At 45.2% G+C, this 25403-nt stretch overlaps 1 protein-coding gene across 1 annotated transcript in view; it reads left to right on the top strand.

Moving 5' to 3' along the window:
* Positions 1–25403, top strand: part of AFG2A (AAA ATPase AFG2A) — a 603999-nt gene that overhangs the window by 577326 nt on the left and 1270 nt on the right. The gene's annotated exons all lie outside the window — the stretch shown is intronic.

Genomic DNA, 25403 nt, shown 5'->3' with positions numbered 1-25403 from the left:
ATCTTCTGGAGTTTAAATTTTATTCTCAGCACGACCTTGCAGTTTGTTTCCCCTAATTTCTTTTTCCCCCATGTTTCTTTCCCTTATTCTTGATCCCTCCCATACTGTCAGCCTTTAGTAAGAATGGATGGATGACTCTATGCAAATGTGGCGCCCTGGACAAGCCAGGTCGTCACAGAACTACACCAACACACCCCACACCCCGGTCAGGCACACCATAGCCAAACACAAAATCCTTGTTGCCTTCCTCCAAGGGCTGATGTCCACACCAGGGGGTGGGCCAGGCGGTTGGTCCCGCCCACCAAGGAGTTTACAGTCCTGGAGGCGGGAAAAGGAAGGAGAAGAGTTTTGTAGTGAAAGTGAGAGGACGTAAAGAGGTAGTGGAGCAGTCTGAAGGTGGTCCGGGTGTGTGGCCCGGACGGAACAGCAAGGTTGGCAGACGGTGGTGACCATCTGCAGGAGAGGCCTATTGGAGCAAACCGTAAGGATCGTGGACGGGCGGTGGCCCGGCGGTACCGTATCGGCGAGCAAAGAGAAGCCAGCACCATCCGGCAAGGCTTACGGACCCCGACAAGGCTAGGAGTCGCCGTTGAATTTGTCAAATCCGTTAGCGAAGGGAACCTCCGGGGTTTCCTAGCACTCAAGTCCCGATTGAAGGCAATCGCTCAAACCGTAAGGGGAAACACAGTCACCGCCAAGGCTACAGTTCCCAGGGCCAGAGCCTGCGGGCAAAAGGGGCTCCCTCAGCATCCATCCAAGCTGGGGAGCGGGTTACCAGTGGGAAGCCATTGGAACTGTAACACAACACAGGTGCAGGGAAAGGCAGTCACCATCAACCTGCCGGGAGGAGAAACACCGCAGCCGTCTGTGGGACCCGTCCATCCAGCTGTTTGTTTTACCGGAGACATTGCATTCGTCATTGGCTGAGTGAGTACCACCGTGCCGCGCGGCACAGCGCTGCCCCCGCGACCCTGCACCTCACCAGGCCCCGTAACCCGCCTACCATTCCTACCCAACCCCTCACCGGGCCCCGGGACAACCAACCCCCACTACCCACGGAGGGGAGAAATAACATCCAAGCTGCTCCCTGTCATCGCTCCCGGGATCCCCGTCCAGAGCAGCGGTGGTGTCACTAATCTCACCACAACCGTGGGTGGCGTCACGGACAATATCCCTAAACCCAAACCACCCCTTTTCACTCACGGGCGAGGAACGCCGCTCGAGTGCACGGGATCCGGCCCACCGCTCGAGCCACCACCGAGCAGCAGTAGCAGCAGCCGGACCCGAGCAGTGGGTGAGCGCAGCGTCCCCTCCTCCGCCCGCGACACATATGCCATGCATGTCTATGAGGGTAACTGCAAAATGCATTTATACAGGAGGATAAAAGCAGGCAGTGGGTGCTACTAAGAAAGAAATGATGATGAAACCTAAATTTGTTCAGACTTTTACTTGTAAGCTCGTTTATCTGGGCTCCAGACTTGACCACTAATGTCCATGTTTGACCTCATGTAGCTAATGTGTATGTAAGTTTGTTTCACCCTACCTCCATGTCGGTGAAATTTGAAGATTCTAGGCTTCCATGCTAAATTTGTAATGTGCCCCTGCCCATTTCTTATTTGCTAATGATAATACTGTGACAGTCACCAGGGCCCAGGTGTGACTATAGCTAAATGCCTAACCCCGAGCAGATCTTGTTCACATCTCCTGAAATGCGATGTGTTACAGGGATGCAGAGTCTTCAGCCTGGGGTTTTACTTCTAAGCACACAGCATTACTCTTTACAGTATCCTGCTTTTAGGGAAGTTAAAGAAAACACTGCTTGCTGTTAATGTGATGCCCACTAGACACAGCTCTCGCAGCATTAAACCATTTGCCAGCTGGAGCAATTTAGAGGCTCTCAGAAAAAGGAAACACTGCACTAGCACTGTGTACAATCTGCAGCATAATCTATTGGATTATGTTTGGTACGGCTCCACTAATAGTGAGCTTGTATACATGGACATATCTTTACTCCATAATGTTCTGCATCAGTCTCTTTCACTCACGTCATCCATTTATTATGCTGCTCCAAGGAAAGCGTATTAGATGTTTATGCAAAGTTTGCGGTTCCATTTCCACTCTGACTTGTTTCTGTATAGGCTGACATTTGTTTGCTGCCTTTTTACATGCAGATGTTACTTCCTTTCACAATTCCATGGCATATTCCCCTAAATGGCAATCTTCCCCTTCAGCTTTGCATCTAAAAATAGGATTGATTTTCATGGCATGTGCTGCTGCAACCAGAGACCTGAAAAACTCAAATGATTTATGCTTTGTCCTGTCTCTGAAATCAAGGTTGCTTACATATAAAAAGCACCTAGAGCTCTGTAAGATGTATAACAAAATACCAGGCCAAAGTATAAAGATTGTGTCGTAATTTATACATGCACGCACGTCCACATTATGTTCATCTGTGCTTGAGTTTTATATGTTTTAAAGAGTAATCCAACATGGCAAATGTAATTCTGTAGATTACAATATAGAGAGGAATGTGCTATATATACGTATAGTTCAAATAAAAAGTATGCACACCCGTTAAAATGCCAGGATTATGTCATGTAAGACAATCATACCATGAAGAATCATTTCAGAACTTCTTCTACCTATAATGTCACCAGCGATGGGCAAAGCAGACTGTAAAGTCAGGAACCTTGAAGGTACCTAGTACCCGTCCACCAATCCCGAGCCCGGAGTTCTCAGGGTACAGGCTGCAGCCCCCACCCATGTGTTTATCTTAGCTGTGTATCAAAATAAGAGGGACCCCATGAGGCTTTCTTTTTTAATTATTTCAATAAATAATTTTTAGCCATGGCATACGGTCCCCCAAATTTTGATAGTCAGCCATGGTAAAACTGACAGCTTGGGCTGGTATTCTTAGGCTGGGGAAGCATAGGGTTATTGGGCCCTCCTAACCTAATTACAGCAGCCTACAATTTTTCACATCCATTAGATGCAACAATCCTGGCATTTTACCCAGCTCATCCCGAATGCCCTGCTGCAGTGGCAATTGGGGTAATAAGGGGTTAATGACAGCGCAGAGCTGCCGCTAAGCCATAGATTAGTAATGGGGAGTGTGTATGAGACTCCCCCATTACTAATCTGTAAGTGAAAAAAAATAAACACAAACACCGGTATGCAACGGTACTTGCATAGATGTCTGTGATCTCAATAAGAAGCATATGAGCCACCTCAACTGCTGTGTTTGTTGCACCCTAACTGATAGACCTTGCGATGAACCGACTTGTTGACCACAATGACGTCCACCTCTTTGCTTTTGAATAGATGGACAGACTTCATTTCATATTCTTCCAACTGTCATGGCACTCACATGATGCAGTTTGGCAATTTTCTAGGCCGTAGCGGATGAGCCTGGATGATGCTGTTTCTTTTTTCTCTGGAAATCTTCTTCATGGCTGATCCTTGATTCGAACCAGTGACCTTTCGCTTGGGAATCAACCTAATAAAACACTGCACTATTAGGGAATGTAAGAACAAGTTATAATTTCTAGTATACAGTAAGAAAAAAAATTTCCACCACCAGGGGCAAAACAGTAACAATGCAATAATATGACAAGAATCTGCATAACTTATCATATGCTAAATAGTGGCAAATTTATGTATGAGATAGCTAAGATGATTGTCTATAAAATGAATGTAGTTCTCATACTTAAAGCTGTAGAGGATGATGAGATATGAAGCCTGAAAGTCAAAAGTTCAAAACATTGTTACCTATTTGCTAGTCAGTGTGTGTCTATATATTCGATTCTCTCTCCTCCTGGACTGATCTTTCATTCTTAAAATTTAAAGGTAAAATATGCTTTCAGTGAATACAGATTTTCCCCATTATTGAGATAGGAGATGGCAGCTGGTACACATTCTATGAAGAACTGTAACTGTCATTTAAAGGGAACCTGTCACTAGAATTTTCGTTATGAAACTAAAAGAATCCCGTTCTGCAGCTCCTGGGCTGCATTCTATAAAGGTTCATCTTGCTACTGGCCCCCCTTTCAGACCTAAATAAACACTTTATAAAATCTTACCTTTTGGTATACTAATGAGCTTTGCTGGCCACAGGGGCGGGCTGTATTGCGTCCGTTACTCCCCCTCCTGCCGCTGTTTGCCGTCCCCCAGTGTTGATTGACATACATGAGGCCGCCGCCCTCATGTTACTCCGTGCTCCTAAACTGGTGAACAGCGGCAGGAGGGGGAATAACGGACGCAATACAGCCCGCCCCCGTTGCCAGCAAAGCTCATTAGCATACCAAAAGGTAAGATTTTATAAAGTGTTTATTTAGGTCTGAAAGGGGGGCCAGTAGGAAGAGGAACCTTTCTAGAATGCAGCCCAGGAGCTGTAGAAGGGGGATTCTTTTAGTTTCATAACGAAAATTCTAGTGACAGGTTCCCTTTAAAGAGAACGCCTGTGTCTGCCATTTCTTTCTCCCCACTCCATAAAATTTTACTAGCACCAACTGTTATCTCCCATCTAAGTGATGGGAAAATCTGTTTCTACGGAAAACAAATTCAACTTATGAATTGAAAAATAACAGATCAGTCCAAGAAGAAAAAAAAAGCTGATTTATCTGATAAAATATAATACAGATCTGCTTACTTTATGTATCCTATTGATCTATTTGAAATAAAAATTAAAATAGTGGTTAGTCTTTAAACAAGTTTTGTATTTTGCTTATTCATTGCAAACTAGGACTATCATAAATGGTTTTATGTTTATTCAACCATATAAATGATCTTGCCTTTGCGCTCTGGGGCTTGGGAGGGACTTTATGCTCCATCTCCCTCATAAGACATTACTGTATCATTTGACATGAGATCCAGCGCAGGAAAGAAGGCACTCTTCAATATAAATTTCCATATGGTTTATTCCATGTGCACACGTATGAAGGTAGGTACAGACAGCCCCTGAGCAGGGGAAAAATGACTAGCGACTCGTTTCGACCGTATTACACGGTCTTAGTCATGTCATGACTAAGACCGTGTAATACGGTCGAAACGCGTCGCTAGTCATTTTTCCCCTGCTCAAGGGCTGTCTGTACCTACCTTCATACGTGTGCACATGGAATAAACCATATGGAAATTTATATTGAAGAGTGCCTTCTTTCCTGCGCTGGATCTCATCTCACATGCTTGCAGCTGCCCGGCCGATTGTCCGTGCTGCAGAGAGAGGGCCTGGAGACTTGGAGTGGGTGAGCTGAATTCCTTTGTCATTCATTATTACTGTATCAGTGTCTCATTGTACCATTATTGTGATGCCGCATATACAGTATTACCTCTATACTGTGACATGGCCTTGTGCATTATCCTCATACTATGATGCACTGTATATTATCCATGTGGTCCTGATCTTGAACCATTCCTGTTCTGTGGTATTATTACATGGATAATTCTTATACTGTGACATTGTGTTCAATAAACCCCTCCTATATCCTTACAGTGTCTATTATGCATGTAATATGACATCACTATCTTTGTTCCTTTTCATGACATTGCTTTGAGCATTATGATTAGGGTATAGTTAAACAATTTATGTTACTATGACTATTGCACTTTGATATCATAATGACTAGTATCCAGACCCCTTTAAATTTTTCACTCTTTGTTTCATTGCAGCCATTTGGTAAATTCAAAAAAGTTCATTTTGTTCTAATTAATGTACACTCTGCACCCCATCTTGACAGAAAAAAAATAGAAATGTAGAATTTTTGGCAAATTTCTTAAAAAAAAAAACACTGGAATATCACATGGTCATAAGTATTCAGACCCTTTGCTCAGTCACTCATATTTGTCACATGCTGTCCATTTTCTTGTGGTCCTCCTTGAGATGGTTCTACTCCTTCATTGGAGTCCAGCTGTGTTTAATTAAACTGATAGGACTTGATTTGGAAAGGCACACACCTGTCTATATAAGACCTCACAGCTCACAGTGCATGTCAGACCAAATGAGAATCATCATAAGGTCAACATAAGATCAAAGGAACTGCCCAAGGAGCTCAGAGACAGAATTGTGGCAAGGCACAGATCTGGCCAGGGTTACAAAATAATTTCTGCAGTACTCAAGGTTCCTAAGAGCACAGTGACCTCCATAATCCTTAAATGGAATACGTTTGGGACCACCAGAACTCTTCCTAGACTTGGCCATCCAGCCAAACTGAGCAATTGTGGAAGAAGAGCCTCAGTGAGAGATGTAAAAGAGAACCCTAAGATTACTGTAGCTGAGCTCCAGAGATGCAGTAGGGAGATGGAAGAAAGTTCCACAAAGTCAACCTTCACTGCAGACGTCCACCAGTCGGACCTTTATGGCAGAGTGGCCCGACGAAAGCCTCTTCTCAGTGCAAGATATATGAAAGCCCGCATAGAGTTTGCAATAAAACACATGAAGGACTCCCAGACTATAAGACATAAAATTCTCTGGTATGATGAGGCAAAGATAGAACTTTTTGGTGATAATTCTAAGCGTTATATGTGAAGAAAATCAGGCAATGCTCATCACCTGCCCAATACAATCCCAACAGTGAAACATGGTGGTGGCAGCATCATGGTATGGGGGTGTTTTTCACCTGCAAGGAGACGACGACTGATTGAAATTGAAGGAAAGATGAATGCGGCCAAGTGCAGGGATATCCTGGAAGAAAACCTCTTCCAGAGTGCTCTGGACCTCAGCTTGGCCGAAGGTTCACCTTCCAACAAGAGAATAACCCTAAGCACACAGCTAAAATAACAAAAGAGTGGCTTCAGAACAACTCTGTGACCATTCTTGACTGGCTCAGCCAGAGCCCTGACCTAAACCCAATTGAGCATCTCTAGAGAGACCTGAAAATGGCTTTCCTCCAACGTTCACCATCCAACCTGATGGAACTGGAGAGGATCTGCAAGGAAGAATGGCAGAGGATCCCCTAGTCCAGGTGTGAAAAAATTGTTGCATCATTCCCAAGAAGACTCATATCTGTACTACACTCCCTGACAGAAGTTCTGTCGCTTATCTATGTTATGTAAATAAAAGCTTATAACCTGACTTTAAATTCATCCATTGGTTTCATAAATTACTCTTTTGAAAGCTGAAACCCTCCCAAATTTGGTTTAGGTTATAAAAATAAAGTTGCTGAAATATTGATCATTTAATGAACACAAAGTTCAGATTTTGGCAAGACAAAAGTTTTGTCGCCCACAGAAAGTAATGTGAAATTCAAACAAATAATTAACTTCTAATACAAAGATATGTTGCATAACATTGGTGAATGAAGTTGTGGTGCTATTAGAACCATATTTAATATTTTGTGTGACTTCCATGAGCTTGAAGGACTGCATCCATGCGGTTCAACAATGATTCATACAATCTATTGATGAAGTCATCAGGAATAGCAAAGAATGCAGTCTTATATGCCTCCCAGAGTTCACCTAGATTCTTTGGTTTTCTCTTCCAAGCTTCCTCTTTGATCCTACCCCAAACATGCTCAATGATGTTCATGTCTGGTGACTGGGTTGGCCAGTCCTTGAGCACCTTGATCTTCTTTGCCAGGAGGAACTTTGTTGTAGAGATGGATGTATGAGATGGAGCACCATCCTGCTTGCAGAATTTGACCCCTTTTATGTTTGGGAATGTAAGAGGTAGCTAATACTTGATGTACTTGATATTTTAGGCTATTGATATTGCCTTCCACCTTGTAAATGTTTCGCACACCCCCATACTGAATGTAACCCCAGACCATGATCTTTCCACCACCAAACTTGCCTGTTTTCTGGGTGTATTTTGGATCCATACGGGCTCCAGTAGATCTCCTGCAGTATTTGCGGTGGCTGTGGTGTAATTCAACTGAAGATTCATCAGAGAAAACCACCTTCTGCCACTTTTCCAGCATCCATCTGTTTAGCAGGCTGTGGGACTTGGCAAATGCCACACGTTTTTTTAATTGCCTTTTGTTTAGTGGGGGCTTCTGGGTACATATTCGACCATGGGGGCCATTTCGAGACCGTATCCTACAAACTGTTCTAGTTGACACAGGGACATGAGGTGACCAGGCCTGTTGGAGCTCTGCTGCAGTGGAAGAGGGGCTGGATTTGGATTTTCTAACCAACAAACGTTCCTCCTGAGCAGTTGTCTTGTGGGGTCTACCGGACCTGGGCTTGTCAAAAACATCTCCAGTCTCTTCAAATCTTTTTTTTAAATCTTTGTACTTGACGCTGAGACACATTAAAGGTGCCAGCCACCTCTGCAGTGGATCTGGTCTTCAGCCTCTTGATAATAAAGGCTTTGGTCACAGAGTGGATTTTTGGCATGTTGTCAGAGGTCAAGTTGCAGTTCAAGTGAAGGTCTGGGGTGCTGGGTTTCTTTTTATACACACCCACTAATTAACCGATCATATAGTGAGCACAGGTGAGGATGTAAACTAGGATTGGGTACATTATATGACAAGGCGACAAAACTTTTGTCTTGCCAAAATCTGACCTTTCTGTGTTCATTAAATGATAAATATATCAGCTTTGCAACAACTTTATTTTCATAACCTAAACCAAATTTGGGAGTGTTTCAGCTTTCAAAAGAGTAATTTATAAAACCAATGGATGAATTTAAAATCAGGTTATAAGCTTTTATTTATATAACATGGATCCGCGACAGAACCTCTGTCAGGGAGTCTAGCTCAAAAGGGTGCTTCTACTCAATACTGAGCAATGGGTCTGAATACTTATGACCATGTGATATTTCAGTTTTTCTTGTTTAATAAATATGCAAAACTTTTTACATTTCTATTTTTTTCTGACAAGATGGGGTGCAGAGTGTACATTAATGAGAAAAAAATTTAACTTTTTTGAATTTACCAAATGGCTGCAATGAAACAAAGAATGAAAAATTTAAAGGGGTCTGAATACTTTCCGTACCCACTGTATATGACTATGATTACTATAATTTGATATCATAGTAACTATTATTCCTGTGCTTTTGTTATTACCTTTGTGCTGTGACATCATTATCAATTTATGCCTTTGCCGAAATATGACTATTAAGTTTAACGAGGTTTAATATCATATTGTGCATTATTCTCCTTCTGTGACATAACTGTGTGCATCTTCAGTTGCAGAAGTTGTACCTGCACATTATACCGTATCAGCACTATAAATTTAATCTAAACTTAGGAGGTGCTGTTACAGAATTTATATCAGGGTACAGTAAGTTATTGTTACACTTATGACCGTATAACTGTTTAAAAAGGGAAAAATTCCTAACAGGGGTACAACATTCTGCTCATATACAGGAAGGCCACCTCTGTATTTGAAGTCTAACAACTTAGAGGGTTATTCCTACAGTGCTGGCCAAACGTATTGGCACCCCTGCAATTCTGTCAGATAATACTCAGTTTCTTCTTGAAAATGATTGCAATCACAAATTCTTTGGTATTATTATCTTCATTTAATTTGTCTTCAATGAAAAAAAATAAAAAAATTTGTCATAAAGCCAAATTGAATATAATTCCACACCAAACATAAAAAAGTGGGTGGACAAAAGTATTGGCACTGTTTGAAAAATCATTTGATGCTTCTCTAATTTGTGTAATTAACAGCACCTGTAACTTACCTGTGGCACCTAACAGGTGTTGGCAATAACTAAATCACACTTTCAGCCAGTTGACATAGATTAAAGTTGACTCATCCTCTGTCCTGTGTCCTTGTGTGTACCACATTGAGCATGAAGAAAAGAAAGAAGACCAAAGAACTGTCTGAGGACTTGAGAATCCAAATTGTGACGAAGCATGAGCAATCTCAAGGCTACAAGTCCATCTCCAAAGACCTGAAAGTTCCTGTGTCTACGGTGCGCAGTGTCATCAAGACGTTTAAAGCCCATGGCACTGTGGCTAACCTCCTTAGAAGGAAAAGAAAAATTGACGAGAGATGTCAATGCTAAAGAACCTCGACTAACATCCAAACAAGTTCAAGCTGCCCTGCAGTCCGAGGGTACAACAGTGTCAACCCGTACTATCCGTTGCCGTTTGAATGAAAAGGGACTGTATGGTAGGATACCCAGGAAGACCTCACTTCTTACCCCGAGACATAAGAAAGCCAGGCTGGAGTTTGCCAAAACTTACCTGAGAAAGCCTAAAACGTTTTGGAAGAATGTTCTCTGGTCAGATGAGAGAAAAGTAGAGCTTTTTGGGAAAAGCCATCAACATAGAGTTTACAGGAAAAAAAAAAGAGGCATTCAAAGAAAAGAACACGGTCCTTACAGTCAAACATGGCGGAGGTTCCCTGATGTTTTGGGGTTGCTTTGCTGCCTCTAGCACTGGACTGCTTGACCGTGTGCATGGCATTATGAAGTCTGAAGACTACCAACAAATTTTGCAGCATAATGTAGGGCCCAGTGTGAGAAAGCTGGGTCTCCCTCAGAGGTCATGGGTCTTCCAGCAGGACAATGACCCAAAACACACTTCAAAAAGCACTAGAAAATGGTTTGAGAAAAAGCACTGGAGACTACTAAAGTGGCCAGCAATGAGTCCAGACCTGAATCCCATAGAACACCTGTGGAGAGATCTCAAAATGGCGGTTTGGAGAAGGCCCCCTTCAAATCTCAGGGACCTGGAGCAGTTTGCCAAAGAAGAATGGTCTAAAATTCCAGCAGAGCATTGTAAGAAACTCATTGATGGTTACCGGAAGTGGTTGTTCGCAGTTATTTTGGCTAAAGGTTGTGCAACCAAGTATTAGGCTAAGGGTGTCAATACTTTTGTCTGGCCCATTTTTGGAGTTTTGTGTGAAATGATCAATGATTTGATTTTTGTTTCATTCTCTTTTGTGTTATTTCATTGCAAGCAAAATAAATGAAGATAATAATACCAAAGAATTTGTGATTGCAATCATTTTCAGGAAGAAACTGAGTATTATCTGACAGAATTGCAGGGGTGCCAATACTTTTGGCCAGCACTGTATCTCTAAGATCCTATCCCAATATGTAGTAGGTGTAGCAATAATAATATTAGCAAATACTTCTAAGTAGAAATATTGTATAATTCTCCTGATATAGCCTTGTCTCTTACCTTATATGCAGGGCATTGCAGCTTAGGTATCTATGGTTATGTCCACGAGCAACTGTCACTATGTGAGTAGTCAGAACCATGGATACCTAAGCTGCAATGCCCTGCACATGAGGTAAGAGACATGGCTATATCAGGAAAACTATACGACAGGTATTTACTAATGTTATTATTACATGTACTAGATATTATGATAGGATCTTGGAGATGGAAATACCCCTTCATTACATGTATGGCATGTTCTCATTACACAGATGTACTGTCTTGAAACATCAGACAGAATTAGGACGTTGCTTCTTTCCTTATACTATTCTTCGCCTGGCTGTACTCAGTCTTCTCCTGTGCTCGGATGCTTTCTTAAAGCATTTTTTTTCTCTTGCATACCTTTCTAAGAAAGACATAAAATTTGTTATAATTTGTACTTTTTTGGAAAATGGTTTATGTTATAGGAGGAAGCAAATCTTCCGGGCAAGTTAGAACCAGCGGCAGGAACCTCTGGCCTGAATCCTCCCCACCTGTTGAATGTGAACTTAGAACATTGCTCTGTGTGAGATTCCTTAGTTTAACTCATTGTATCTGTGGAGTCATCACGGTAGAGAAGTGAGATGCATTATATAACGTATACATTGCAAATCGCAGATTGACCGCAGACAGGAGACAATGTGATGTATAATGTCCAGGTTACTGGCAGCAGACCTTATATACAGTGACCATTTAGGTCATAGATGTAGAGTAGAACCTTAGAGTAAATCTAGTGCAGAAAGAGGCACATGCATCACATGTATATCAGGTTTGGACGCCAGTTTTTATCTCTGTCACTGTGTACAGGGAAACCTACCACTTGTGCCAAGTTCTTGTATGTCTGGGCAAAAGGATAAAATCTCAGCCATTTTTAGATAAAACAAAACTTGTGCCTAGTGTCTCCCAGGTATTTGTATAAATTTGTAAGTATGTGATCGGTGGAAAGTGTGTTTACGACTGGCTCACTAAACATCCCTGTGTATTTCATTCATATTCATCACCACAAAGGAATTTCAGGCTCCTCACCTCATTTTCATCCACGTTGTACTTCAGGCCGCCTGCTCTTTACAAACAACAAGCTTCAACATGGAAAGATTGGAGTGAGTTAAAAATATGCAGTAATACTAGGATGTCGGAGGCACGCTACCTGGTTCACCCTCTCTCCAGCACGGGCGTGTGGCTAGATTTGTAATTAACACCTGTTTATGGAAAGCCTACTGCCTGTATATGGTGAGGTAGCCATTTTATGAGCTAAACTAATATTTACGCAAGGGCGGCCTGTGATTCCAATAATATCTGGTAAAATCAATCACTAAGGGGTACTTTGCACATTGCGACATCGCTACTGCGATATCATCGGGGTCAAATCGAAAGTGACGCACATCCGGCGCTAGTAACGATGTTGCAACGTGTAAAGCCTAGATGCGCCGATAAACGATCGCAAAAGCGTCGTAAATCGGCGATCTGTGTAGTGTCGGTCATTTCCATAATGTCAGTACGATGTTGCTCCTCGTTCCTGCGGCAGCACACATCGCTGTGTGTGAAGCCGCAGGAGCGAGGAACATCTACCTGCGTCCATCGGCTATGCAGAAGGAAGGAGGTGGGCGGGATGTTTACGTCCCGCTCATCTCCGCCCCTCCGCTTCTATTGGCCGCCTGCCGTGTGACGTCGCTATGACGCCGCACGACCCGCCCCCTTAGGAAGGAGGCGGGTCGCCGGCCAGAGCGATGTCGCAGGGCAGGTAAGTGCGTGTGAAGATGCCGTAGCGATAATGTTCGCTACGGCAGCAATCACAAGATATCGCATGTGTGACGGGGGCGGGTACTATCGCGCTCGGCATCGCAAGCATTGGCTAGCGATGTCACAGCGTGCAAAGTACCCCTTAGGAGACTCATCTGTCACCATTCATAATAGAAATAGTTGTTATTACAGTATGTCACCATTAATACAATATTTACAGTATCTTGTATTGCATTCTATAACTTATAGACTCCTTAGCATTCAGGTTGGTTTATTAGCGGTATTGTGTCCAAGGCAGATGAGCTGCATGGCTGCCATGTTACTCCAGATCTTGGTTAAGAATGACAAGTATTAAAGGTATTAACTAAGGTGTGGTAATACATGGCTGTATTATATATCACAGGAGCTACATAATTAAGCAGATTGGTGGGGATCTGGTTCTTGAGACCCCACTGATCGGTCAAAACACCGCGCTGAAGTGTGCAGCTCCTGCATGAGCTGTATGCAAAGAGTGGTGTATAGGCTCAATAATAAGTCAGTGAGTTTGTACATTCATAGTCACAGAGCAGTGTAGGTACCCACAGACTTATTATATACTAGAAGGTGGCCCGATTCTACGCATCGGGTATTCTAGAATTTACGTATTGTGTAGTTCATGTATGATTTTTGTTATATATATATATATATAGATGTTGTTGTGTGTAGTTACCAAGTGTTTGTGTAGGGCGCTGTACATGTTCTGAGTGTCGCGGGGGGTGAGAGCGGTGTTGTATGTGTGTTTCGTGTGTTGCGTTGTTTGTGGAGCGCTGTGTGTCTGTAGCGTTGTGTGTGTGTGTGTGTTGTGCGGTTTGTGTGTGTGTGGTGTGTTTTGGGGGGAGGTATGTTTTGAGCAATGTGTGTGTTGTGCAGTATGTGCGTATATTTGTGTGTGCAGCGTTGTCTGTGTGTGTGGGTGTCTGTGTAGGGCGTTGTTTGTGATTCCTAGTGTGTGTGTGTTGTGCAGTGCGCGTGTGTGTGTGTGTTGGGGGGAGGTGTGCACCTCCCATCGTGCTCCATCCCCCATGCTGCGCACCCCCCATCGTGCTGCATCCCCCATGCTGCGCACTCCCAAACGTGCTCCATCCGCCATGCTGCGCACTCCCAAACGTGGTCCATCCGCCATGCTGCGCACTCCCAAACGTGCTCCATCCGCCATACTGCGCACTCCCCATCGTGCTGCATCCCCCATGCTGCGCACTCCCAAACGTGCTCCATCCGCCATGCTGCGCACTCCCCATCGTGCTCCATCCGCCATGCTGCGCACTCCCAAACGTGCTCCATCCGCCATGCTGCGCACCCCCTATCGTGCTCCATCCGCCATGCTGCGCACTCCCAAACGTGCTCCACCCGCCATGCTGCGCACTCCCAAACGTGCTCCATCCGCCATGCTGCGCACTCCCAAACGTGGTCCATCCGCCATGCTGCGCACTCCCAAACGTGGTCCATCCGCCATGCTGCGCACTCCCAAACGTGCTCCATCCGCCATGCTGCGCACTCCCAAACGTGCTCCATCCGCCATACTGCGCACTCCCCATCGTGCACCATCCGGCATGCTGCGCACTCCCAAACGTGCTCCATCCGCCATGCTGCGCACTCCCAAACGTGCTCCATCCGCCATGCTGCGCACTCCCAAACGTGCTCCATCCGCCATGCTGCGCACTCCCAAACGTGCTCCATCCGCCATGCTGCGCACTCCCAAACATGGTCCATCCGCCATGCTGCGCACTCCCAAACGTGCTCCATCCGCCATGCTGCGCACTCCCAAACGTGCTCCATCCGCCATACTGCGCACTCCCAAACGTGCTCCATCCGCCATACTGCGCACTCCCCATCGTGCACCATCCGGCATGCTGCGCACTCCCAAACGTGCTCCATCCGTCATGCTGCGCACTCCCAAACGTGCTCCATCCGTCATGCTGCGCACTCCCAAACGTGCTCCATCCGCCATGCTGCGCACTCCCAAACGTGCTCCATCCGCCATGCTGCGCACCCCCCATCATGCTCCATCCGCTTGGGAGTGCGCAGCATGCCGGATGGTGCACGATGGGGAGTGCGCAGTATGGCGGATGGAGCACGTTTGGGAGTGCGCAGTATGGCGGATGGAGCACGTTTGGGAGTGCGCAGCATGGCGGATGGACCACGTTTGGGAGTGCGCAGCATGGCGGATGGACCACGTTTGGGTGTGCGCAGCATGGCGGATGGACCACGTTTGGGAGTGCGCAGCATGGGGGATGCAGCACGATGGGGAGTGCGCAGTATGGCGGATGGAGCACGTTTGCTCAGCCTCTCTCCTTCCAGCCTCCCTCAGCATCAGCCTCCCCCTCCCAGCCTTCCCCAAGATCAGCCTCTCTGCTCCCAGCCTCCTCCAGCACGCCGTGCTCCTCTGCCGACACTCACCCACACCCGATCGCATCCACTCACCCACACAACCGATCGCATCCACTCACACACACAACCGATCGCATCCACTCACACACACCCGATCGCATACACTCACACACACAGACACTGACGATATCGCACATACGCGCTGATACTCACAACATCCGGGGATATCACATGCTTCTGGCCATGTGATCCTCCGTCAGGTCCTGGAAGCTCACAACACAGTATCGCCGCCGAGAAGCAAGCGATATCCCAGGATGTTGTGAGTATTTGGATGCGATGTGATGTGTGTGTGTGAGTGAGTGTGATCTGATTTGTGTGTGTGTATGTGTGTGCTGTTATGTGTGTGCTGTTATGTGTGTGCTGTTATGTGTGTGCTGTTATGTGTGTGCTGTTATGTGTGTGCTGTTATGTTATGTATTTTCCGCAGCTGCAGGACCTTGATGTGTGGATGCGATGTGATGTGTGTGTGAGGTGTGTGTGAGAGTGAGTGGGAGCCGGTGTACACTGGTAACTATGATACACATCGGGTAACTAAGGGACCTTAGTTACCCGATGTGTATGGTTACCAGCTTTCACGGCCTCCGTTAAGATCCCAGCATCGTAAGGTTATGTGTGGCGCTGCCGGGATCCTGACGGAGCCGGTGTAGAAGCAAGCGATATCCCAGCATGTTGTGAGTGTGTGGATGTGATGTGTGAGGTGTGTGTGAGAGTGAGTGTGATCTGATGTGTGTGTACTCACCTGGGAATCGGAGCCCCGTGTCAGTTGGGCCACAGCGAGCGTGCATTGCGTGAGGGGGGCGGGGCCTGCAGAGAGCCGGGGCGAGAGGCCAATCCGTGTGGGGGGGCGGGGCCATGGCGAGCCCAGCGGCCAATCAGCTTTGTGTCACCGTAAGGACACAATTTCGGAGCATGACAGACAGACAGACAGACAGAATAAGGCAATTATATATATAGACTAGAAGGTGGCCCGATTGTAACGTATCGGATAGTCTAGATGTGTATGTAGGTTAGCAGATTGAATAATAATAATTTAGTATTCTTATAATTGTTTATTGGTTTTAAAATGACAAACAACAGAAGGAACAGTTTTAATAGATGAGTCTAATGTTTTATGATGTCCATGGCTTGTAATGAAAGAAGGCCATGAACAGTGTAAAGTTAAGTAAAAATATGCTGATGCTGTGATGTGGCCCAATGATGGTATGTGCCCCCATCATGGTGCAGCCATTATCCTGACATGTGCCCCCATCCTGCGGGGTAATGTGTGCAGGGGGCTGGAGGGAAGCGGGCCCATGGCGCTGAGGACGTCCGTTCCGGGGACTGCATGGCTGGGGACAGGTGACTATCCAGGTGTGTGTGTGTTCAGTGTATACATGCGGAGTGCGGGGGGGAGGGGGAGAGCGGGGGGCGGAGTGTGGGGGGGGTGGAGCTGAGCGGGGCCATGGCGCTGAGGACGTCAGTGCTGGGGACTGCATGGCTGGGGACAGGTGACTATTCGTGTGTGTGTGTTTGTTCAGTGTTTACATGCGGAGGGCGGAGTGCAGGGGGGGTGGAGCCGAATCAGGTAATATGTGCGGGGGCGGAGGCAAGCGGTGGGTATGTGTCGGCTGGGTTGCCGGTGTGGGCTCACGGGGGTGCAGCACTCACCGCGGAGTCGGGGCTCCGTGTGGGTGTGGGGAAAAGTGTCGGGCGTCGTCCTGTCAGCCCATAGTTCGGGTTGTTCAGTTAGCTGAGCCGTTGATCGCTGGCTCTTTAGCGCACGTGGTATGGCGACGGTTGTTACTGTAATGACGTCATTTTGGAGCAAGACAGACAGACAGAATAAGGCAATTATATATATAGATGAGCCAATTTATTTATTTAATTCAAGAACTAGGATAATCAGACCATGTAATGTATGACATATGTTGTGTGCATTTAGTTATTAGAAGAACATGTTCCAAAATTTAGCAGCAGATGAAGATCTACAGAGGTCCTAATCTTTCGTGAAATAACAGTTCTGGAGCATAAGCAATTCCACTGGTATACCTCCTAGACGTGTTGTTCTCCTCCATTGAGTGTATACCTGCACAGTCTATCATTGCCCTACTGACAGGTCCATTCAGTTCATTTGACATTACAATATCATTAGATAACACTGTGTAAATGTTTTGACCCTGTCAAACTACTGACTAGATAGGTGAACAAGAAACCATTGTAAATATAACTATATGGATAACCTTAGTAGTACCCTGACTGAGAATAAGAAATGAATACTCTGTCACACACTGCAATACTGAGTGTCCGCTGGGTGTTCCCTAACAGTTTAGTGTCCTAAAAACATGCCCTTTCCTCTCTCTTCTGCTCTAACATGACAAATCATCCTTCCAGGAGGCCACTAGATTGGCCACTCAATAGCAATGGAGTTGAGAAACCCGTGACTCCTCATTGTTAGGGAACACCAAGTGGACAAGTGGAAAAATAAAAATGAATCTGTCTGACTTAGCAATGCCAGTGTAGTATTTTGGGGTCCCTAAACACACTCCATAGTCTCTCTCCTTTGCTCAAACATGACAACTCTGGCACCCATAAAAGAGGCCACCAGAGCAGAGGGCTTTAAGTCCGATAATGCAGAGAGACCACTACTTGGGAATGGCCAGTGGACACTTAGCATCACAGCAGCTGACAGATTAGGAGTATGTTCACATGGATGTGATACATAGCAGAATTTCCATCTACAATCTGTGTGTTTCAGTAGCAGCATTGTGGATGTAATCAAATCCAAATGCTGCAGAGAAAAGCCACAGTATGAAGTGACCGACACGGCAAATTTGGCATCTAAAGCGTGTACATTTTTCCTACTTTTCATAGTGGATTTTACCCCAAGGTAAATTTTCTAGTAGATCCACAGCATTTCTGAGAAATTGGCAACAAAATTTGTACAATTTTTACAGCTATTAAAGTAACCTGAATCGTCTTTTCACAGTATCACTCCTAAGAAGATTATTTACATCAGTATGCTTTAACTGGTTTGCGGTTTACATTGTGAGTGTTGTCAGCGGCTTTTAAGAGGTCAAAACTGCTTACTTTCAGAATCCATAAATAAATGTAAAAAATGTTTGAAAATGAAAGTGTAAAAGCTACTATACTATATATTATACTATAGAGCCCGCCAGCTTCTGCAAGACACAAGAAAACGGTTACCAGCCATTGTGTCATATCTCACTATACCCCAAATTGCTATAGTCATCACCTGATCTCGCCAGTAGATCATTGTGACAGGCCAAGACAGAGCTGGGTTGTGGAGCGTTCATGTAAGACCGGAATATTTACCATATCTTTCAGAGCCCTAAAACATGAAATGAATGGAGAAAGAATTGGGAGGAAAATGCCCTGAATGGTATAGAATTTCCATTGCACAGTCAGGAATTCAGTGTAGATTTTTAGCTTCATTGGTCCTGTAAAAACCAGCCGCATGGCACTAAGTGTAATATTGTTGGATGACAAAGCCACCTAAAGCCTTTGCATGTTTTTGTGAAAGCTTCCTAAACATGCTGCTAAATCCCCTAAAATGCGACTTAACTGCTTTGGCTTCCATCAGCACGGCATATGCAGGGCAACAGCAAATGAACAAATAGAAAAAATATGCTGAATGGCCAAACAAATAGGGTTCAGCTGGTCCTTTGGTTCACAGAGATGGTCGCACTGTGAATACCAATCACTGTATTCTCTGCTGTACTGAAAACCCACAATATCCCTTTTCATCCCGCAAGCCCTTTTCTCAACAGCGATGTGTCTTTATGTCTTTAGAATGACACCAGTCTTGGCCTGCTTCCGCTGTCTAAAGGCCTGGGAGCTGGAGGGGAAAAAACATTCACAGCTATCAAACAAGCCTTTATCAATTTAGTTTCCTGCACTTATTTATCGAACCAACATTACCACCAAAAACTTTATCATGTTATATAGTTAATGGTGCTAAGGAAGGCATTTACCGATAAAGGGTAAGTTATATAACCATAAATATTAAAGCTTTGCATTTGAGTGGCCAGATACACCATGTATTCGCTGGCAGTATTTCTAACAGCCCCCATGGGCCATTGTGGCATTAGTAGGAAGATTGGATGCTGGAGCCAGGAGAGGTGAGTTCGTTATATTAGTAATTGGTAGGACAAGATATTTATGATGTTAAAAGTTAAAATTCATTTTCACAAGTGAAATGGGTTACTGCAATTGTTATCCCATTTTCGCAATTGCATACTCAGATATTTAACATCTATGGCCAATATGTCTTCATTACTTGGAAGTCATTACAAGACGTAATTGCTATACATTACACTGCCTCCCAATGCTGCTCAGTTATTATGAGTGAGCACCACCATGCTCTGGTGCTCCGCACTCGTTAAGAGCAGTTGGATGTGCGGATGAGCGTGACTCAATCACCCAAATATAATGGAAGTCAATAGGGGACTCAAGCATTTTTCTGCAGAAATCTTCCCATAAAATGCTTGAGTCCCACATTGACTTCCATTATGCTTGGGTACTCAAGTCAAGTCTATCCGAGCATCCAACTGCTCTTAATGAGTATGGAGCACTGGAGCATGGTAGTGTTCGCTCATCACTACTGCTCAGTCCTTTGTCTCTCACAGTTAGGCCCCCTTCACACGTCCATGAAAAACACGCACGTGTGTTACGGGCTGTTTTTCGGGTCCGTGTCCCGTTTTTGTGTCCGTTTTTATGGTCCGTGTGGCATCTGTGTGAATTGCGTATGCTAGCCGTGTTTGTGTGTAGAACGTCCGTCTGTGCGTGTGGAAAGAACGTGTATGTGTACGTGGAATGTCCGTGTGGAATGTCCGTGTGTGTGATGCACAATGTCGTTTATAAATGTCGGCTGACAGCCGACAGAGTTGCGCGATGAGAATGAACTCGGGTGAACTTCACCCGACTTCATCCTCATACCGCGGCTCTGTCTGTGTCGAGTACTGATTAGCGGTCACCTGTGAAGGATTCACCGGTGACCGCTAATCCCCCGAGTGACTGAAGTTTCCCTCCCTCTCTCATACTCACCGATCCCCGATCACCGGCGCGGCGCTGCACGGCATTCACACTGCTGCGGCGACTTTTACTATTTTGAAAAAGCCGGCCGCTCATTAAACAATCTCGTATTCCCTGCTTTCCCCGCCCACCGGCGCCTATGATTGGTTGCAGTGAGACACGCCCCCACTCTGAGTGACAGGTGCCCAGTGATCGGGGAACGGTAAGTATGAGAGAGGGGGGGAAACTGACCGACAGACTATGAGAGAGGGACAGACAGACAGAGAGACCGACCGACGGACTCAGGGAGATTGACCGACATACACAGAAATAGAAAGAATGGCCGACATCACTAGAAATAAAAACACCAAACGGACACGGACAATAGGTAGATGCATACGTGCTTACTAACGTGTGTGCACATACCCATAGACTTTCATTGTGTCCACGTGTGCGTGCTCCGTGCAGATAACGGACATGCATCCGTGCAAAACGCAAACACATACGGATCACGGACACGCGCACACGGACATAATGAAATAACGCACGTGTGACCACAATCATAGATTAACATTGGTGCATGTTTGTCCGTGTCTCCGGTATATACGGAAACAGAACAAACACGCACGTGTTTCACGGACGTGTGAAGGGGGCCTTAGAAAGTATGGGACAATTACAAATAGAACCACAATGAGAGTAGTAGAAGAACAAGAAATGTTGTGAGCAATGTGCTTTCTGTGTGATGATATTGAGACTTTAGTAGCAAAGAGAGGTAGTCCTGACATTTTACGCTAAACTATCAATTAAAAAAGTATTGTTCCTTTGATCAAGTAAAAAGTAGTTTCAAATAGGGAATAAGGGGTACTTTGCACACTACGACATCGCAAGCCAATGCTGCGATGCCTAGTGCGATAGTCCCTGTCGCAGCTGCGATATGTGGTGATAGCTGGCGTAGCGAAAATTATCGCTACGCGAGCTTCACATGCACTCACCTTGCCCTACAACGTCGCTCTGGCCGGCGACCCGCCTCCTTATTAAGGGGGCGGACCGTGTCGCATCATAGCGACGTCACACGGCAGGCGGCCAATAGAAGCGGAGGGGCGGAGATGAGCGGGACATAAATATCCCGCCCACCTCCTTCCTTCCGCATAGCCGACAGGAGCTGCGGTGAAGGGTGTAGGGGATGTTCCTCGCTCCTGCGACTTCACACACAGTGATGTGTGCTGCCGCAGGAACGAGGAACAACATCGGACCGTCGCAGCAAGGTAATTATGGTTTTCGCCAACGCTACACCGATGATACGATTACGACGCTTTTGCGCTCGTTAATCGTATCATCTAGGCTTTACACACTACGATGTCGAGAGCGACGCCGGAAGTGCGTCACTTTCGACATGACCCCACCGACATCGCACCTGCGATGTCGTAGTGTGCAAAGTACCCCTAACTGCTGTGATAGATTATTCTTTGATGTGATATTGTGCCCAGTGCATGAAAGCAAGGTTTATTGATTGATCTCTGCCAACCTTTTACATTATTTATATTTTTGTTAAATCTGTCCATAAACCGTGCAATCGATCACATGGACTCCAATCTACAAGCTTTAAAAAATTACAGACGAGGGAAATGGTTAAACAATGTGGTAAACTCATTTAATGAAACTTACGTTGTCCACTAGGTAGATGGATGCGTGAAAGCAAATATAAACTACTCTTGGTATTTGATACCTCGGAGGCCGGCAAGGATTTTTCTGGGATTCTCCCCTGCTGTTTTTGGCATAGAGGTCTCCTTACTACATATTTGGTGGTCCTGGTACTGGGTCGCTTTACTCTCTGTTGCAGACAGTCAAACATGTCTCCCTTATCTTCTTGAGAGGCACTACTCAATACGCCTATATCTGATCACCCAAAACACACCCAGACAATAATCTCATATGTGTTTCTTGCAGCCAGAATTAGTATTGCAGGAGCTTGGAAGACTCCTTCAATAACGTTTACTGATAAAAATTAAAACTGTCATTAATTGTGGTTAATGAGACGCTCTCTATCCTTCAAGATAAGGCTACTTTGAAAAGATATGGGATCCAATATTGAGAAAATACGTGATTGTTAAAAAAGTAAGCGGTCGAAGAGGCAGATGTTCTCCAATCTGGAGCTGAGGACCAGAAGAATATTTTCTCTGAAATCATTACCTTTTTGTCCTTTCTTTCACCTTCTTCTTCATCTTTATCTTCATATTTTATTATTGTCTGACGATTCCCTGTACCCTGATTCGTGACCGGACAGTAGGTTGTGTAGGATACTCACGTTAAAGCTTCTTCTTTATAGGTCTCCTGTTGCTGTGTTATTACTATTACATTGTTCTGATATATATCCAGACCAGACTCTGTCGATACTTATACTGTTATGGTTGCTCATCTCTTGAGGAATTCGGTCCTCACCACACTTACTTTAATTTGTATTGTAAAATGGTCCAATAAACACTTTAAAATAAAATATGTGGTAAACCCCCGACAAAAGTGCAGTTGAGTTGAATAAAGTGGCAAATTGTAAACTATTATGACCAAATCACATCCCAGACACAAAGAGGCCAGTACAACAAAGTGTTTATGCAAGTTTTCTGGCATAAAATGCTTTGAGAAGTCATACAAAAATATTTTGTCTTTTGGGTGTTCACGTTAGTCCCAGCCAGCTCATCAAAATAGGTGGACCTGGAGGGACGGGGGCATGCTAACGCCCGCCCTTTTAATTCAATGCCTGACATGGCTTACCGTCTACCAGTCAGCGTCTGGTTATCGCAGGTATTCTGAGAGAGCCACCTTCCTCAATTTCATGTGAAGTAGAGTGAGAAATAGAGAATCGTTCACGCTATGCGAAGGAGAGATGGCATCTTCTGTATTACCTTCAGTAGTCTGAAAGAGGGCATCAATCATGCAAGGCAGAGTGTGAGCGAGACTCCTCCATTTTGTATTGGAGACACTGAAAACTGATTTACAATGTGTTTATGGATATTGGCCAAGACTGAACGTTAATATACCTGTGTAACAACTTATACCAATGATGAAACTGGTGGGTTTGGGCATTACAAATAGTTAACCCTGTTCTGTCTGGAACTTTACAAGAACTTTATTCATCAGCACTGTATTGTCCATCCTACAATCCATTTTGACCAGTCAGAGAGGTGTCAAACTTTTTTTCCCCATTGTTATTCCCTGCAACAATTCACATTTGCAAACTGAGTAGTGTAAAAGGGACTTTGTGCTAAGATTTGACCTGTTCCATCATCGGGGAATTCCTGGTGTAAGGGTGTATGCAAATAATGTTTTTTTATATCTGTAAAGCAGAGGGATGAAGCAAACCCTAGCCACTGCGCTAGTATATAGCTGTTATGGCCCACGTTGGTGTGATACAGACCCTTTTGTAAATGTCTACACTCTCCTAGGGTGCACTGGGTGTATTTGAACTAATACTTGGGTCCTTTTTCTTGTCCATGTTAAATTTCAGCTATAATGCTTTTGCACAAAGTTATGGGCTAAACTGCTTTACCGATGTGGGGGATTGTCGGATGATAATGTAAAACTGGGAAGCTCAACCACATAGGGCCCAGGTTGTCTGCCATTGTTTGATAAGCTTGTAATGTACCTTGTGTACATGATGAATGTTATATGGCTTACAAAATTCTCAGGTATGTTTCATCTGTTATTATATGTCTCAAGATTGGGTTAAGCCACAGCGTCTTGGTCTGTTTTCATTTGCCGCAGTTAATTTATACTAAAACCCTTAGACTCACTTTACGTTTACTCCCCAATTGACCTCTGGTGATGGGGTTTAATCTGTACAGTGTTCAGAAGCCTGGAGTAGGTACTGCTGAAGGTATTGTGTGATCAAGCTGATGAAGAACTTTCACTAGAACTGCTTAAAGAAAAACTGTCAGTAGGTTTTTGCTGTGGAATTTGAGAGCAGCATGATGTAAGGACTAAAGGTACCGTCACACTAAGCAACTTACCAGCGATCGCAACAACGATAGGGATCGCTGGTAAGTTGCTAGGAGGTTGCTGGTGAGCTGTCACACTGCGACGCTCCAGCGATCCCACCAGCAACCTGACCTGGCAGGGATCGCTGGAGCGTGGCTACACGAGTTGCTGGTGAGCTCACCAGCAACCAGTGTCCCAGCCCCCAGCGCCGCGTGGAAGATGCTGCGCTTGGTAACTAAGGTAAATATCGGTAACCAACCCGATATTTACCTTGGTTACCACTGCACGGAGCTACACGTGCAGAGAGCAGGGAGCAGCGCACACTGAACGCTGGCTCCCTGCTCTCCTAGTACAGCACACATCGGGTTAATTACCCGATGTATGCTGCAGCTAAATGTGCACAGAGCAGGGAGCAGCGCACAATGCTTAGCGCTGGCTCCCTGCTCTCCTAGTTACAGCACACATCGGGTTAATTACCTGATGTGTGCTGCAGCTACATGTGCACAGAGCAGGGAGCAGCGCACAATGCTTAGCGCTGGCTCCTTGCTCTCCTAGCTGCAGGACACATCAGGTTAATTAACCCGATGTGTCCTGCAGCTAGCTACATGTGCACAGAGCAGGAGCCGGCAGCACAGGCAGTGAGAGAGGCTGGTATCGAAGGTAAATATCGGGTAACCAAGGACAGGGCTTCTTGGTTACCCGATGTTTACATTGGTTACCAGCCTCTGCAGAAGCCGGCTCCTGCTGCCTGCACATTTAGTTGTTGCTGTCTCGCTGTCACACACAGCGATCTGTGCTTCACAGCAGGACAGCAACAACTAAAAAATGGCCCAGGACATTCAGCAACAACCAACGACCTCACAGCAGGGGCCAGGTTGTTGCTGGATGTCACACACAGCAACATCGCTAGCAACGTCACAAAAGTTGTTCGTTAGCAGCGATGTTGCTAGCGATGTTGCTTAGTGTGACGGGGCCTAAAGAGTCTGATTCGAGTGATGCATTACTTGGTGCAGTTTTGAATCCCTGTTTTCTCAGCTAAAGATGTAGTAGTCATCAGAATGTTGAGCTGTGTATATCCCCCCCACACCTGATTGGCAGCTTACTGTGCACACTGTAATTGTCAGCAAGCTGCCAATCAGTGGTGGGAGTTTACACAGATTAGTT

The sequence above is a fragment of the Anomaloglossus baeobatrachus genome, chromosome 1 (assembly GCF_048569485.1).
Source record: "Anomaloglossus baeobatrachus isolate aAnoBae1 chromosome 1, aAnoBae1.hap1, whole genome shotgun sequence".
In the NCBI taxonomy this organism is placed as follows: domain Eukaryota; kingdom Metazoa; phylum Chordata; class Amphibia; order Anura; family Aromobatidae; genus Anomaloglossus; species Anomaloglossus baeobatrachus.
Note: the sequence above shows the minus strand (reverse complement) of the source record. Positions and strands in the feature narration are given on the sequence as shown.